The sequence below is a fragment of the Monodelphis domestica genome, chromosome 3 (assembly GCF_027887165.1).
Source record: "Monodelphis domestica isolate mMonDom1 chromosome 3, mMonDom1.pri, whole genome shotgun sequence".
Classification (NCBI taxonomy): Eukaryota; Metazoa; Chordata; class Mammalia; order Didelphimorphia; family Didelphidae; genus Monodelphis; species Monodelphis domestica.
Genome location: NC_077229.1, coordinates 152,375,324 through 152,391,924, shown reverse-complemented (window position 1 = coordinate 152,391,924; position 16,601 = coordinate 152,375,324). Strand labels below are relative to the sequence as shown.

The 16,601-nt window shown below is 32.4% G+C and overlaps 1 protein-coding gene across 7 annotated transcripts in view; it reads right to left on the bottom strand.

Annotated features, from left to right (window-relative positions):
- The window catches only part of CSMD3 (CUB and Sushi multiple domains 3), a 1,668,414-nt gene that overhangs the window by 1,065,411 nt on the left and 586,402 nt on the right, over positions 1–16,601 (bottom strand). The gene's annotated exons all lie outside the window — the stretch shown is intronic.

The window sequence follows — 16,601 nt, the reverse complement described above, 5'->3', positions numbered from 1 at the left end:
CTATGTATGTGTATTTTTATGTCTTCTCCCTCATTAGACTGTGAGCTCCTTGAGAGTGATGACTGTCATTTGTCTTTCTTGGTATCCCCAGAACTTAGTACAGTGATTTACACATAGTTGTTTATTTGTTCATTCATTTTCAATAGTGTCTGATTTCTTATGACTCCATTTTTTTTTTTTGGCAAAGATCCTGGTGTGATTTTTCATTTCTTTTTCTAGCTCATTTTATAGATGAGACACTGAAGCAAACAAGGTGAAGTGACTTGGCCAGGATCGCACAGCTAATGAGTGTCTGAGGCCAGACTTGAACTTGTGAAGATGAGTCTTTCTGATTCTAAGCCCCATGTTCCATCTATCATACCACCTTGCTGCCCCCTTGACCTATGGTAGGTATTTAATAAATATTTATTGAGTGACTGCATGAGTACTTCTTTTCTTTATGTCCTTATCTCCAAACTCTCAACTGAAATTCATTTTATATACTGACATAACAATCAACTTCTCCCCACAAAAATGTTCTGACAAATCACTCCTCTATTTAAAATCTTCTTACTTTCCAGCACAGTCATTAGCATGACATGCAAGGCCTTCTATCATCTAATCCCAAATAACTTTTTTTTCTTGTTATTTTATCCACATCATTCTATTTTTATTATTACCTTTGACACCCTCAATTATCTAACCAGTTGTATTAATAATTGTTCTGAGCTTTCTAGAGGCAGATAGGTGGCATAGTGGTTAGAGAATGGGACCTGGAGTCAAAAATGTCAAATTCAGCCTCAAATGCTTTCTAGCTATGTGATCTTGGGCAAGTCATTTAACCTCAGTTTCCATATGGTTATTAGGCAGATTAAATGGTAATATATTTGTAAATGTCTGACACATGATAGACTCCTTCTTACTTTCTCCCTCCCCTCTTTCTGGGGGCATGTCTTCACAATGTGACTTTTCCACAGGAAATTCCATTCTTTCTAATCTCTGGCTTTCAAAATGCAATCCTGATAGTGACCCTTACTTCATAATTTTGTTTGTAAGTATGGAGGCAAGACCAGATGGCCTCTGTGATCCATCTTAGCTTTAGATCTCTGATTCTATAATGCCACATTTTTTCATTTCCTATATAATATTTTGTGCCTTTTCATGATATTAAACCTATTTGCATTATATCTCAAATATTTAAATTTGTCCCCTATTAATAAATAGATTGTAAACTCAGTTTGGCCATTAGGTAGCTCAGTAGAGTTCTGGGCCTGAAATCAGGAAGATTCATCTTCCTGAATTCAAAATTGACTTCAGCCACTTACAAGCTGTGTGAGTCCAGGCAAATCACTTCACCTTATTTTCCTCAGTTTCCTCAGTTTCCTCTGTAAAATTAGTTAGAAAAGGAAATGGCAAACCACTCTAGTTTCTTTTTTGCCAAGAAAACTCCAAAACAAATCAGAGTTGGACATGACTAAAATAACTGAATACAAAAATAAATTCCATAAGGACAGTTGCAGATTATTCATCTTTTTATTTTCCCCAGTGGCTAACAGAAAGTTCCCCAAAATATAGTAAGTGCTGAAAATTCTGACCAAGCATCAATAACCATTCTTGTTCCCTTGTTCACTGTCTAGAAAGATTCTGATAATTTTTGAATAATACTGGGTAATAGAGAACATTGTATTTTTATTCAGAGAACCTGTGTTTAAATCCAAGCTCTTTTATTTCTTGGTAGTTTTGTGGCCTTGGGCAAACCACTACTCTGCTGTAGATCTCAGGTCTCACTGAAGGAATGAACAGATTGGATTAGATTATTTCCAAAGTTCCTTCTAGCCCTAAATTCTTTGATATTCTGAAGTGGCCAAGCTGCTCAATCACAGCTGTTAGCACTCAGTGGCAGACAAATTCAAGGACTGTGCATATATTCTTAGCTGGCACTTTAAAAACAGAACTAAGAATTAACTCAAAATTCCCAGATTAAAATTAAAGGAACAACTCATGGTGACCCTCAGTAATCGTCACACCAGAGTCTGCTTTTTCTTCCTCTAATTTTGAACCTCTTGACGTCAGTGCCTATCAACTAAGTATAGACAAAATTTAACAAGTTTTCTAGTCCAATTCTGCCTCCCAGTAATGATTCTTACTATCACAGGATTTAGAGCTGGAAGAAATCACATCCAATCTCATTTAAAGAGGAAGAGACTGAAATCTAGAGAAGGTAATTGACTGGTTCAAGGCTTCCCATATAGGAAAGAACTGTGACAATACTCTGACCCAACATTTTAAAAACAAATTAAAAAAATTAAATTATAATTAGGGGGAATACTTTTTTTCTGATAGAATATTTATTTTGACATTTTTTGCTATATTTCTAAAAAAGAAATCAACATTTTGGGTGAACAATTTCCATCTCAGTAGTAAAAACAGAAACAAAATATGCAAAGCAAATTTTAATGATGTGTGATAAAATCCAAATTTTTTTCTTCTAATTAACATATCAGGACAATTTCAACTTTTCTATTTTTAATGATTCCACTCTTTTTTTCTCTCTCACTATATATATATATATATATATTTATATCCATGCATAATGATATATATAATACATGTATACTTTGAGAGAGATTAATAGTGTTAAATATCAGTATATATTTCTTTCCTTTTTGTGCCTTTTCCAATGGTTCTGTGTTAACTCAAGACCTTTAGTTTCCTTCTCTCCCAGGTTTTTCTTTTTCAGAAACCAACCAAGTCCCAGATTTTCCCTAACCTTCTAACAGATTCCTTATATACAACATTTTTTTCTAGAAAATCTAAATTTTGTTATAATGGATTGATAACATCATAACAAATTACTTTTGTTAGATAACATGAACATTCAATGTGTTATGTATCATAAGGTAAAAAATTGACTATAATAAGAATTTTAGTCTAAGAAGAAATGAAGTATTTATTGTAAATCTTTTGTTGCTCTTTAAGCCAGATCTAATCAACTTTTTACTTCACTTTTTACATAAATTAAGCCTAATAATGCTAAATAAAGTTTGTTGTGTCAGAATGACAGTCTTGTCATTACAGGGAATAAATCTAGTGATTATCTGGCATTTGTGTGGATGAACTTTATAATTAATTTAATTCAATTGGATAAAAACATATAAAGCACTTTAATATATTCTTGGAAGTTATGAAACAAAAAAGTTCAAGCTAATAAAACAAGATATTCATTTGGAATGTGATTCTTTTTCTAGCTTTATGAAAATATTTTGATTAATGAAAGGAAAAGGCCTATGGAATAATTCCCAATTTAACATTTCCTATTACATTAAAGGTGGAAGGCCACGACCATCCTAAATAAAAATCTCTTATTCCTTTCTTCTACTTCTCAGCTAAAATACTGAAGAATAAAAAATGTTCTTGAAGGATAAGAAATAATTGGTAACATTTAAATTCAGATTGATTTTGGCCTACAGCCCTACTTATCATCTAATTAATGATGAGAACACATGAAGCAGAACTTTTAAGGAAATTGTAAAGCAAAAGAAACAAAGCTTGGCATTAAAAACATGTGTAATGATTCAAAGAGAACTTTAACAAGAAAGAAAGTGTTTAAGGATTCTTTGACTACAAGGGTGTCCAATTTCCTCTCACCCCTCATTCCTCCATGGAGAAAATTGAAGAAGTCATTGCCCTCATTGGTTTAAGTTCAAATATCTTCCTCATTCACTCCATTTATTACTTATAAAATTCACAGAAAAAGGCATCAGGGTTTAATTGATTGAGAAGGGGCCTTGGAGTAAGAAAAGGTTGGGTTCTAGTCCCTCTCTGACACCTACAACTAATGTGATACTGGAAAATCATATAACATATGAGTTCCCTCATATGAGTCTCAGATTAGGTTGCAAAAATTCCAATATACATTCCCATATTGGTAGAGGAAATTATTTTTAGGCTGTCCCTAAATCAATGATTTCACAAATCTGTTAAAAAAGTAACAAACCAAAAAACAAAAGAAGTTGATTGTATTGTGTTGTTAAGGGAAGATAATGATGGCAATCCCTCTCCTCTATTAGAGGATGTTTGAGTAATATTTAATTTTATGTTATTTATAATAGGTTTATATGACATAATGGCTTAAAATAAGCCTTGGAACCAGGAAAACTTGGGTTCAGTCCTTCCTCTGACACATTTTAGCTGTGTAACCCTAATTTAGTCACCTAATTTCTTACTTTTGAGGCAGCTAGTTGATGAAGTAGGAAAGAATGCTGGATTTGGAGTCAATCAAAACTAAATTCATATCATGTCTCAGTCATTTACAACATATGTGACCTTGGGCAAACTGTTTACTCTCAATCAGTCTCACTTTCCTCATCTGTTAAATGGAGGTACTAAATCTCCTTTTGTATCTCCAAATCCCACTTTGTAGACTTATTGTCACAACCAAATGAAATAATTAAACTGTTACCTAGCAGACTGTTCCTTGTGAGATTTAAAAGAGAAACAGGACTCCTGGAAGCAGAATTATATAGCACACAGAGCAGAAATAACTGGCAGAATAGGAAAAAAAGCCCTGAATCTGTGGTGGCAAGTGTCACTAAAGAATCAAAAGAGAGGATTGACAATGCAAACCCACAAAAGTGATGGAAAATCTGGGAGAGAAGAAAAGCAGTAACATGGAAGTAAGTTCTCAATATAAGCAAAATAATGATTTTGAAGATAGTATAAGTAGAAATAACTCAAGGATTATAAGTCTGTCAGATGGATAGAAGTAAAAAAAAAACAAAACCCCAAAATATAGTATCACAAGAAAATTATTCAGACCTTCTGAACAGCTAAGAAGATCCTATGAAAGTATATAGCCTATTGTGTGAACTCTATATTGTGAATGAATGAGATGACTTGGAACTTGGATACCAGTCACAAGGATGGACATGTTTAAAGGTTATATAATGTATTGATTTAGAATCTTGAAACCTAGAGACTGCATTTCCCACAATCCCCTTTCCTTTTTCCTGTCCTGTGTTATTGGTTAATTTGGTATTAAGTTTCTACTTCATACACAATGGTTGGACTGATGTGGAGGGAGTTGCTGGCTAGATTTCTCTGTTTTGTTTTGTTTTAAATTTCTCTTTACCCTAAGTTGATTTTAATAAACAGTATTAAAATAATATTTGGAATATCAAATATCAATTTTAATCTTTACAATCACCTATATGATTAAAGGTATTGTCCATATTGATGATATCACAGATCCATTCCTCTATTTTATAGGACATTGAATAAGATATTTATATAGTACAGTATAGGACTTGGATAAAAGAAGATACTTATTAAATGCCTATTTTTTATTTTCTTCCTTTATATAAACCTAATTCCATAGCTCAAGATAAATTAGGTAAATTTTTGGTTAATGTAGTAGTTTAAAATTGTGTTAAAATATGACATTTTAAAATGTGACCTGGATTTTTGCTTATTTAGCAATTTTCATAAACTTTTAGAAATAGAATGAATTATTCAGAGGAGCACTTTGTATTTTCCATTTTTTAAGATTTCAAATATTACTTTTGAAAACTTTATAATTAATTTAGAATATTTTTCTTTAGTTACAAGAGTCATGTTCTTTCCCTTCCTTCCCCACAACCCCTCCTGTACGCAACATACAATTCCACTGGGTTTTACGTATGTCCTTGATTGAAACCTATTTCCATATTTTTGATGTTTGCACTAGGGTGATCATTTAGAGTCTATATCCCCAATCGTAACCCCATCGACCCATATGATCAAGCAGTTGTTTTTTCTTCTGTGTTTCTGCTCCCACAGTTCTTCTTCTGGGTATGTGTATTTTCTAATTTTAAAACATTTCTACAAAATATTTCATTGTGCATAGAGGCCTACTCAATTCATTCCTACTAGCAAAGGTTGTCACAAATTACTTAACTTGGAATTAACTTATTCTGACCACAGTCCTGTCAAAACAGTCAAATCTATTATTTTAATTTCCCAGAATTTTATCCAGAGTAAGAAATCAACTTGTCCATATCAAGTATATCTTGGTATTCTTAGAGTCATAGACACAGAATTGGTTAGAGGGAAGGGTAAAAGAAGATGTATGTTTGGATAAAGGAGCAGTCAGAAATAAAACATCTGAAATGAGATTTCATAGAATCTATTACTTTTTCAATTCTATCCTATTTCTTCTATCCTCAAATAAGAGATCCAAAGTAAAAAATTAACTTAGATTTTATCTAGTCTTTTTGTCCCCAGAAGATAAGCCTAGGGAACAGAGATCATAAATGATTTGATAAAAGTCACATAGGTAATAAGTGATCGTGTCAGAATTTGAACCCAAGTTTTTTTACTATGATTTCAGCATATGTTTTACTGTGCATGTTCCACATTCTGATTAATTTAATATTTTATGTTTAGATCATATATTTATATTAAATAAATGAATTTAATGCATTCATGCATAGAAATTTATGTGTGTGATTATATATATATATAATTATATACACATACCCTATATACATATGTATTTATAAAACTTAATTTTGAAACTTTATCATATTTTGAATTGAAAAATGTTCACCAAAAGCTAACTCAGATCTTACCAAACTGTAAAAGATTTGAGTGTGGGTCTGACAATGGAGTGGGTGTTATATCATTGGGCATTTGAAGATCAGTTTTGCTAAGCTCAGAGAGGTTGTTATCAAAAAGTTGATCAATTATTGTTGAATATTTTGGTAAAAGCATTTCATAAAACCATATACTAGAGTATGGAAGAATTATAATCTCTATCAGTTGGAGAACCACAACCATGATGGCAGGCTTCTATATAACAAAAGTTTATATGGATATGAAAACTATATATGCATTATATTATTTCACTCCTTGATACTAAAATATGAAGAGCCTTATTAAATAACCCCATATGTATTATGTTCTTATCTCTAGCATAATTTTTAAAAAAATCTTAAAAAGAAATATTTTTATCATAGGAAATGATAGATTTGAATTTCAACTAAGCCACCTAGTTGGCAAGGTGGATAAAGCATTAGGTTTGGAAATAGGAAGTGTTGTGTTCAAACATGGCCATAGACACTTAATAGTTGTGTAATCCTGGAAAAGTCAATTTAATTCTCCATGCCTCAGACTTTTTAGCTATAAAATAGGGATGTTAACAGCACTTATCTCCCAGGGTTATTGTGAGAATAAAATGAAGATATTTATAATGTGTCTTATAAACTTGAAGCTCTATATAATAATAATAATAAAATTATTATTACTTAGAAGAAAAGAATACTAAAGCAGTAAATGATCTCATTTTGTTCAGTCCCAGCATTTTTCAGATAAGGAAACAAATTTCTAGAAAGTCTATTAGAGTTTCCTAGAGTAAATTAGTGGCAGAACTAAGGGGAGTATCCAAGTATTCTTCATCCTAAATTCTTTTCAATAGAATGTTGTCTCACAATTTTATCATTTTTTTCCAATGATTTAATCGACAGTTTTTTCTATGTCTGTGATCCTGAATCTCCCAGTTTTTTGTTAATTGTGATTTATCCAGCATCAATTGCATTTTAATAGTCAACTTGTCAGACATAAGAAAGAGTTTTAATTAGGGATAGATAAGAAGAAAACATAAAGGGAAGATGACAACATAGGGAATTTAAAGTTTTTATCAAGTATTGAAAAATGCCAGTAACTAGGCTAATCTCTTCATTTTAAAGCATTTATTCCTTTGTTTCTTATTCTCTGGAATATATACTGATGATCTTCTTGAATACCATTTGGAAGACTGTCAGTCACTCATTTTTCTCAACCTCTTGTGTAATTGATACCATTGTCCTTTCATTTTTTAAATTTTATTTAATTAATTAATTTAAAATCGTTTCCATGGTTACATGATTCATATTCTTCCCATTCTCTCCTCCCTCCCCCTCCAATAGCCAATGAACAATTCAACTGGGTTTTACTTATATCATTGATCAAGACTATTTCCATACTATTAATTTTGCAACAGATTGATCAACCCCTTCAAACCATGTGATTAAGTTTGCCTTTCATTTTGAAACCTTCTCTTTTAATGATTGTATAACATTTGAGAATCTGAATCAATGACAGATTCTATCTAGTCCAACCTCCTACTCCATTATGAAATTTTGGGATCATATATAAGTATACAAAAACTATGTTTCCTTCTTTGGGAAGCAGTATCCAACGGCAGAGCATTACTCAGAATTTTCTTGCTACTTTTCTGTTAATTCCTCTGCTCCTTCATGTGTTTCTCTTCAATCTCTCTTCTCATTCTTGAAAGATTTTGAGTTCAACCCTTTTAAAAAATTTAATCTTAATTCTATGCTGAAATTGCCAAAAGCAGTGGCTTCATCTATCAGTTTTATAAAGATAATACCCAGACTTCTTTCCCTAGATCCAAACTTGTAATTTAAACTATTTAACATTTTCTTCTGAATCTCATATCTCTTTTTCATACTCAACTTGCTAATGATTACTTGAAGCAGCATAGAAGTAGGCAAAAAGTACTGAGTTTTGTGTTAGGTGACCAGGTTTCAAATTTAATAATATATCTCAAATATAATAAAAGCCTCTTATATTTGTCATGAAGATTTTCTTAACAGGTACATTTTTACTATACTTCTTTTAGGTCCTACTTTGGAAAATGATTATTTGCCTTTGTATATGAGAATCATTGCATCTCAACTCTTATTTTGATTAGGTATGAGATTCTGGGGAAACTTCCTTACCATCACTTCTTGCTTCAGTTTTCTCATTTGTAAAATGGGGTTCTGAAGGTATACATTATCATGACACATCTCACGCAGTTGTGAGGAAAGTGTTTTGTAGAACTTAGAGTATATGTAAAGAGAACCATCAATTATTCTTATTATATGGTCTCTAGTTAGAAGAGATCTCTAGAGGTCATCTGGTCTAGCACCTTAATTATATAGATAAGGAAAATGAGGGTCAAAGGGACTAAGTAACTTTCACAAAGTCATTCAAGTAGTAAATAGCAGCACTGGAATGCAAACCCAAATCCACTAACTGGCAATCTCCTCTTTCCTTGGTGCCCTAATTCCTTCATCTCTTATCAGGTGCTTTTCCAATGACTATCACTTGTGCCTGAAATTCACTCTTCATATTTATCTCTTAAAAACTCTAGCTCTCTTCAAATCTCATTTCAAAGTCCATCTGCTATATACAGCCTTTCCAGAAATTAGTTGAAATGCTATTGTCCTTCTGTTCAAAACTAAATTGTGATGACTTTGCATTGATATATATATATATATATATATGTAAATATATATATATAGTGAATTGTTAATGTATTGTATTTAACTTTTGGAATTTAAAGTATTTCCATGATTTCATTAATAATCTTGTTTTTACTTTTTCATTGACAACTGCACACATTCCAGCTATGTGCAATAGAAAAGGAGAGAAGCCTTTTCCAGGATTATTAACTACTGTGAAAGTTGAGGATTTACTGTAAGTAAATCTGTTCAAGTAATATTACTATTGAAGCAATCTGATTCCATCCTCTTTCCTCTAAAAGATAGCATGCTGTTATCCTCACTCTTTCACTTATTTCCAATCTCTCCTTTCTACTAGTTTATTTCCTACTGCTGACAAATATGTCTGCCTCATCCTGAAAAAGCCCTCACTTGATCATTCTAGAATGGTTAAATATTCTAAATTTCTTCTGCTGTTTGTAGCTAAATTTTTAGGCTTTCTATGATACTTGCCTGCACATTCTCTAATCTCATTCTCTTCCTAACTCCTTACAATCTGGTTTTTGACCTTATTGTTGCACGGAAACGAAATAATCCAAAACCTTTCCATAAATCCTCATTCTTCTCAACCCCTCTGTGGGCTTTGACACTCTTGATCATTTTTTTCTCTTTAGTACTCTTTTCTACATAGATTTTTTTTTTGAGGGGGGACACCATTCTTTCCTATTTTTCCTCCCATCTAGTCGACTACTCATTCTCTGGCACCTTTGCTGGATCTACTTCCAGATCATGCCCTTTAAATGTAGATATACCTCAGGCTTCTATCTGGACCCTCTTTTCTACTCTTTCTGTACTACTTCACTTGGTGATCTCATCAGCATTCATGAAGTTAATTACTATTTCTATACTGATGATTCTCAGATCTATTTACCCTGTCCTAAACTCTGCTGACCTCTAATCTAACACCTCTAACTGCTTTTCAAACATCTCATACTAGATAACTAATAGACATCTTAAGTTCAACATATCCAAAATGGAACTCATGATCTTTTCCCCTAAACTCTTCTATCTTTACTTTCCTTATTACTGAAGAGGAGTGCATTTTCCTCCCAGTTCCTCAGGCTTGCATCTTTGTTATGAGCCTACATTCCTCATTATCTCTCACTATCAATATCCAATTGGTTGACAAGGACTATTGACATCATATCTCCCATAAGCCCCCTCCTCTCCTCTGACATTACTATCACTCTCATATAGGCCCTTATCACCTTATGCATTGATTATTTAAATAGCCTGCTGGTGAGTATACTTTTCCCAAATCTCTTCCCATTCAAATCTATCTTCTGTTTCGCTACTAGAATAATTAAAGTACAGTTCTGATGATATATTCACCCCTAACCCTAACAGACTCACAGTCAATAAACTCCTGTGACTTCCTATTGCCTCTATGATAAATATAAATTGCTCTGTTTTGCATTGAAATTCTTGATAACCAATCTTTCTCTTACCTTTTCAGTATCTTTTTACCTCCTCCTTGACAAAAAATCTTTAATTTGGTAATAGTGCCCCCCCTTCCACTAAACATGTGCCTATATAGATGTGCCTATACCTCTTGCTCATTTTTGTGTTTTGAAGGAATACATTCAGTGTCTAGAATATATTTTCAATAAATATTTCTCAAATTGTTGAATTTGATAGCTATACAAGTAGGAAGCTGTTTACTATGCTTTATGGAAATGCAGGAATTGTAGTGATGTCTCCTACAAAAGAGAAAACAACTCTTGATCTGGCTATCCATTCCAAAATAGAGTATAACATTGGTTAAAGAAAAATCCACTCTAAAATCTGTAATTAAGAGAATAATAAATGTAATTGTGTATATTGCACTTTAAGGTTTGCAAAGAGCTTTATACATTATCTTGTTGAATCTCACAATAACCGTAGGGGGTAATTATTATAGGTAAACATTTAATAGATGAAACTGAAATTCAGTGGAGTAAAACTACATACCTAAGATCATTTAGCTCATAAACATGTGAGGCAGGATTTGTTTCTATATTTTATAATAATATTCCACACTGTATTTCAGGATGATATACTTCTTTATTTTTATTTTACCTTCTCATTTTATCATACTTATTAAATTCCTTTTTAATTTTTTAAATAAATTTAAAACCCTTACCTTCCATCTTGGAATCAATATTGATTCCAAGGTAGAAGAGTGGTAAGGATTAGACAATGGGTGTTAAGTGACTTGCCCTGGATCACACAGCTATGATGTGTCTGAGTTCAGATTTGAACCCAGGACCTCCCATCTCTAGGTTTGGCTCTTAATGCACTGAGCCACCTAGTTCACTCCCCACACCTTATTAACTTTCAATATGGGTCTTTTCTGTAGTGTATGAAGGAGAAAGTTTTTTGCATTTGTAAATAGCAAAATCCCACCCTGAATATATTCAAATCTTCTGCATGAAATCGTTTTGATCTTCTTGAATGTTAGAGTCCTGTCTTCCAAATTAATTTGTAGAAAACTGTTTTACATATTTATATTAATTTTATATTTCTCCTTAATACATTTATATACATTTATTATCTTCCCCATTATAATATGTCATTGTGAACAGGAGTTACTTCATTCTTTATAACTGTATCTCTAGGATATAGCAAACCTAATAAATACTTGTTGATGGAGTGATTCATGGTCTCAAATTTTTTTGATCTTTTTCAAAAACCTCTTGTAAAACTTTCTGATATCAAGCAGTTATATCCCAAAGGATAGAGATTTAATTTTTCTTTCATTCACTAAACCAATAATTACCAGACACACATTATATTCAAATTACTTTGCATGCAATGATGCTATCAGGAATAAAAATACATAAGTAAAGGTCTGTACTCTCAGGGAAGGTAGCTGGAAATAGATTCTCCACTTTCCCCTTGCTTTCTGAGGAGTAATGATTGCCTGATGCTATTTTTTACCATTTCATGCACTTGTATATTTATTTTTTAGTCAGCTTCTCTGATGCTTCATTTCCTGTTAATCTAGGCTTACCATTGACTAGAATTTATGGCTCTAGTTCCAGTGATCCATGTAATTACATTCATATCAATGTTTACTCTCTTTTTTTGGTTTTTAAGTTTTTTGCACTTCTTTTCCCCTATAGATTATAAAATGTATTTTAGGAGTTTTGTATTACATCATGATATATAGGATAGTGTACTAAATAATAAAGATGTATGAGTGTCTTAATCATTGTTGTCTTAAATGACAAATTGCAATATGAGTTGAAAATATTTCAGAATATTATTAAATAATATAATATTACTAAGATCTAAAAATATTTCATTTAACTTAATAAAACCCAAATCTTAAAATTCACAAGAAATACAATTCCCATTTAAGACCTTGAATCAATCAATCAATCAATCAATCAGCAAGCATTTATTTATCCATGATTCTGTGCCAAACTTCTGGTATCTGTGAATTTGTGGTCTTTCTCTTCTATGGTCTCTGTCAACATAAGTTGAGAGTAATGGACAACTCATTTTTTTTCTTGTTCCTGTTAAGACCCTTTTTGGATGTTTTACCCTTGTCTTGTCAAGTATAATTCCTTCAACTTTAATTACTGATTAACTTTCCTCATATAGTTTCTATAACTACACCCATTTTACTTGTTTTATAGTATAATTAAACCTCTACCCTGAGACCCCCATTACCTTTATAAGATGGGAGTTATTTCTTTTAATATAATGGCTCAACACATGAAAAAATATTATCAATAATTTTCACCTGAATAATAATCTGTTGAGGTAAAGTTGCCCATTATTGGTTTCCAAAAAAATATTATTCATTTCATCTGTCACTTATATGCATAAATATTATTTGTTCATAATCAAATTGTTGAAAAAAGTTTTCTTCAGTTGATTAACTCTACTTGTCATTATTTTCTTAATGATTTAGAAGTACCAAGTTCATTGGTTTCCCAAATTCTTAGGCTAGGTTTATCCTTGTAACTTGATATGTTAGGTGTAATTTTAAAATAATGAGTGACATTTTCATGAATAGGTATAAACTTACAAATGAATTTAAATGTGTTGCCTCTCATAAATAGGTAATTGGGATGGTTGGCACACATGCATTCTAGCAATGGCCCCATAGTTCCAAACATACTTACAGTGATTTTCATGACAGCAATTAGAACCAGTTTATAGCCCATATGAGGAAATTGATTCAATTATTTTATATTCATCTTTTAAAATACATTGTATTACAAAAATGAATCACCATCTTTTTACAGCATTGAGGTTTAGCTGTTCCTAAAAAGCAAACCCAATCTAAAAACATGAAGATGGGTCTTTGTTTAGATTGGTGAAGACTACTTGTGCTGCACACTGTGAATGTCTTTTCATAAAGGGAACTCCATTAATATTTCAAACAATAATGGCATTATTAAAATTAATGTTTAGCTTATCAACATTACTACTCTGAAGGGGTAAATCCACATGGAGATATAACCTTAATTTTGTTATAAATTAACATCACTTTTCATTTCATTACTTGCATAATATCTCAAACATTTCATAGATTCAGTGCTATTTAGAATCAGAAAATGATTGATCAGAAGGGAGCACGTTGCATAGTCCAATTCATATGTTAAAAAAAAAGTTCAATTTGCAATATATCCAACAAGAGAGTGGTATTATTACTTATTCCTGAAGAAACTCATTAACTCCCCATGACTTTTGATTTGCTTTAATTATCAGAAAGTTGTTCCTTTACTCAGGTCTAAATTTGCTTTACAATTTCTATTCATTGCTCAGTGGTTTCCCCCTTACCTACTCTGAAGCCAAGTGAAATAAATCTCATTATTTTTCCATGTGGGAGCCCTTTAAGTATTTTTAAACTGCTAATGAAATCTTAAGTCTTCTCTTCTATAGACTAAATATACCCCTCTACCTTCAATTGATCTTCATATGAAATGAACTAGGCCCTGGTGCTTTCCTTTGGATGTTTTCAATCTTATCCGTGTCCTTTCTTAAGGCAGAACACAACACAACACAACATTTCCCATGTGTTATGAGAAAGACATGGTACAGATAGTATATTACAGTCTTAGTAGAGGATAGTTTGACCATTTTTTGTATTAATTTTGTTGATATTTCAATAACAGTATAGATTATTCATCTAGACCAGCATTGGCAAAGTACTGGCATGGGTGCTGAACCCAGCATGGGGGAGCTGCTCCATTCCCCCTCTTCTCAGTACATGAGGACATTTTTTGCCCATCCCTCTGTCCAGCCACCCAAAGCAAGCAATCCCTCCCACTGCTCTTTCTTGGGTAATATGGAGGAGGCCCTCACATATAGCTTGAAGTTGCCTTCTAGGCAAATGAACTTGAACACCTTTGCCTACACTGATCTAGACTAATGAATTAATCTTCTAGTTCTTCCTCTAGTCCACCCTCCACATCCACTATAGAAGTGATAATCTTAAAGTACAGAACTAACCATGTCATCTCCCTGTTCAGAAAAATGACTCCTTCTTGCTTTTAGGATCATAGATTAAAACTCCTTTTTGACTTTTAAAGCCTTTTCTAACCTGTCCCCTTCATAACTTTCCAGTGTTCCTGCAACTTAACTCCTTCCACATATGCTACAATACAATGACACTGGACATAATGACAATAACAATGAAGTGCTGTCTTATGAACAAGATTATCTATCTCTTGACTAAATATATTTCCCCTGGTTGCCCAAGGTCTTCCTGGAATGTTCTCCTTCCTCATTCCTACCTCTTAGGCTTCCTGGTTTTTTTCAAGGCTCTGTTAAAACCCTATTTTCTGCAAGAAACTTCCCCCACTCTTCTTTAATACCAACATCTTCCCTCTGGAATTTTTTCTGATTAATTCTGAACTTATCTTGTTGTTATTGTGTATATATCTAGTACAATCTAGACCACTGTTCATGCTATTTTTTCTACTATACTAGAGATATCTCACACCTCCTCATCTCATTTTTCACCCCATTAAATGAATGGCTTTCTTATTCACCACCACCTATATCCCACTCAGTTTTTTTCAGAAATTTTTTGTGTTGTCTCCACATTAGATTGTAAACTTTTTGATACCAGAGACTATTTTGTGATTTTTCTGGTGTTGCCAGCATTTATCACAGTACCAGGCACAGGGTAGGTTTTCCAAAATCACTTCATCAAGCTTGGGCGTTTGTACTGCAAAATATCATTATTTTAAATATTTCTATTATTCCAGTTCCATTTTAGAAAAAAATCAGAGTGAAGCATATAAGTCTAGGGATCATCAGAGACCATTTTACATTAGACCCAAATTAGAATTGTCCATCTTAAATCTTGGGAAATAGTCCATTTTACTCTGAATGAATGTCTTTATGAAGGTGTCTCTTTGCTGCAATATTATGGAATGCTTCCAAAGGCAAGTGTTTACTTCCTAATGAAATCTTTTATCCTAGGAGAATATATACAATACTTTATCTTATATTGAATTTGTCAAATGTCATCTTCATAAATTAACATTTAGTAAGGTATTACTCACACTGTACTTGGTTAGATCCATACTGACTGGGAAAAAAGTGTGATATGCTTTATTTTATTTTATTTACCCAAAGGAGAGATGCTTAAAAGAAAAAAATGACCACCACTGACTTCTAAAAACACGCTGGGATTTTTTATTCAACAGAAATAGATGTTTATGTATGTGAAATACAGACTTGAGGTTAAGAAAGCTATCACTACATATTTCACAAGAAATTAAAGCACCTGATAAAAGGTATATTTATCAACCAAGAATATTGTTACAGACTGCAAGATGTGACTGGGAGAAACACTTGATATTTGGAGGCTGATTCATTGCAACAGGAAATTGCTAAGTGGGAGCAATAACAATAGCTTTCAAGATCTTAAGAAGGTTTTGTTTTTTATCAAAACTTGGCTATGGCAGAGAATATAAGTGTTAGGTGTATTGGGGAAGTACCATTGATTAACCTTGCTTCAGATGGACAATTTTCCATGAATAGCCTCTTCAATATGTTATTTCTGTCTCATATGGGAATCTCAATACCATCTCTAATGATTTTCATTAGTTAGAATGACAGATGACTTTTCCTCTGAGCACAGTTACTCTAAAAATGAAATCTGGATTCTGGCAAGGTCCATATCAGTCTAAAGGGCTATCATCTAATGCAATTTATCTTTGCCTCTCTCAGTAATATCACATTTTATGTATTTTAACCAGAACTATGTTGAGGAAGAGTTCAATATAATAAAAGTCGGAGTTAAACAGAGTGAAGTGACTTTTTTTAAACTGAAAGGATTCAACAAATAAATTCCTTACATTCAGTAAA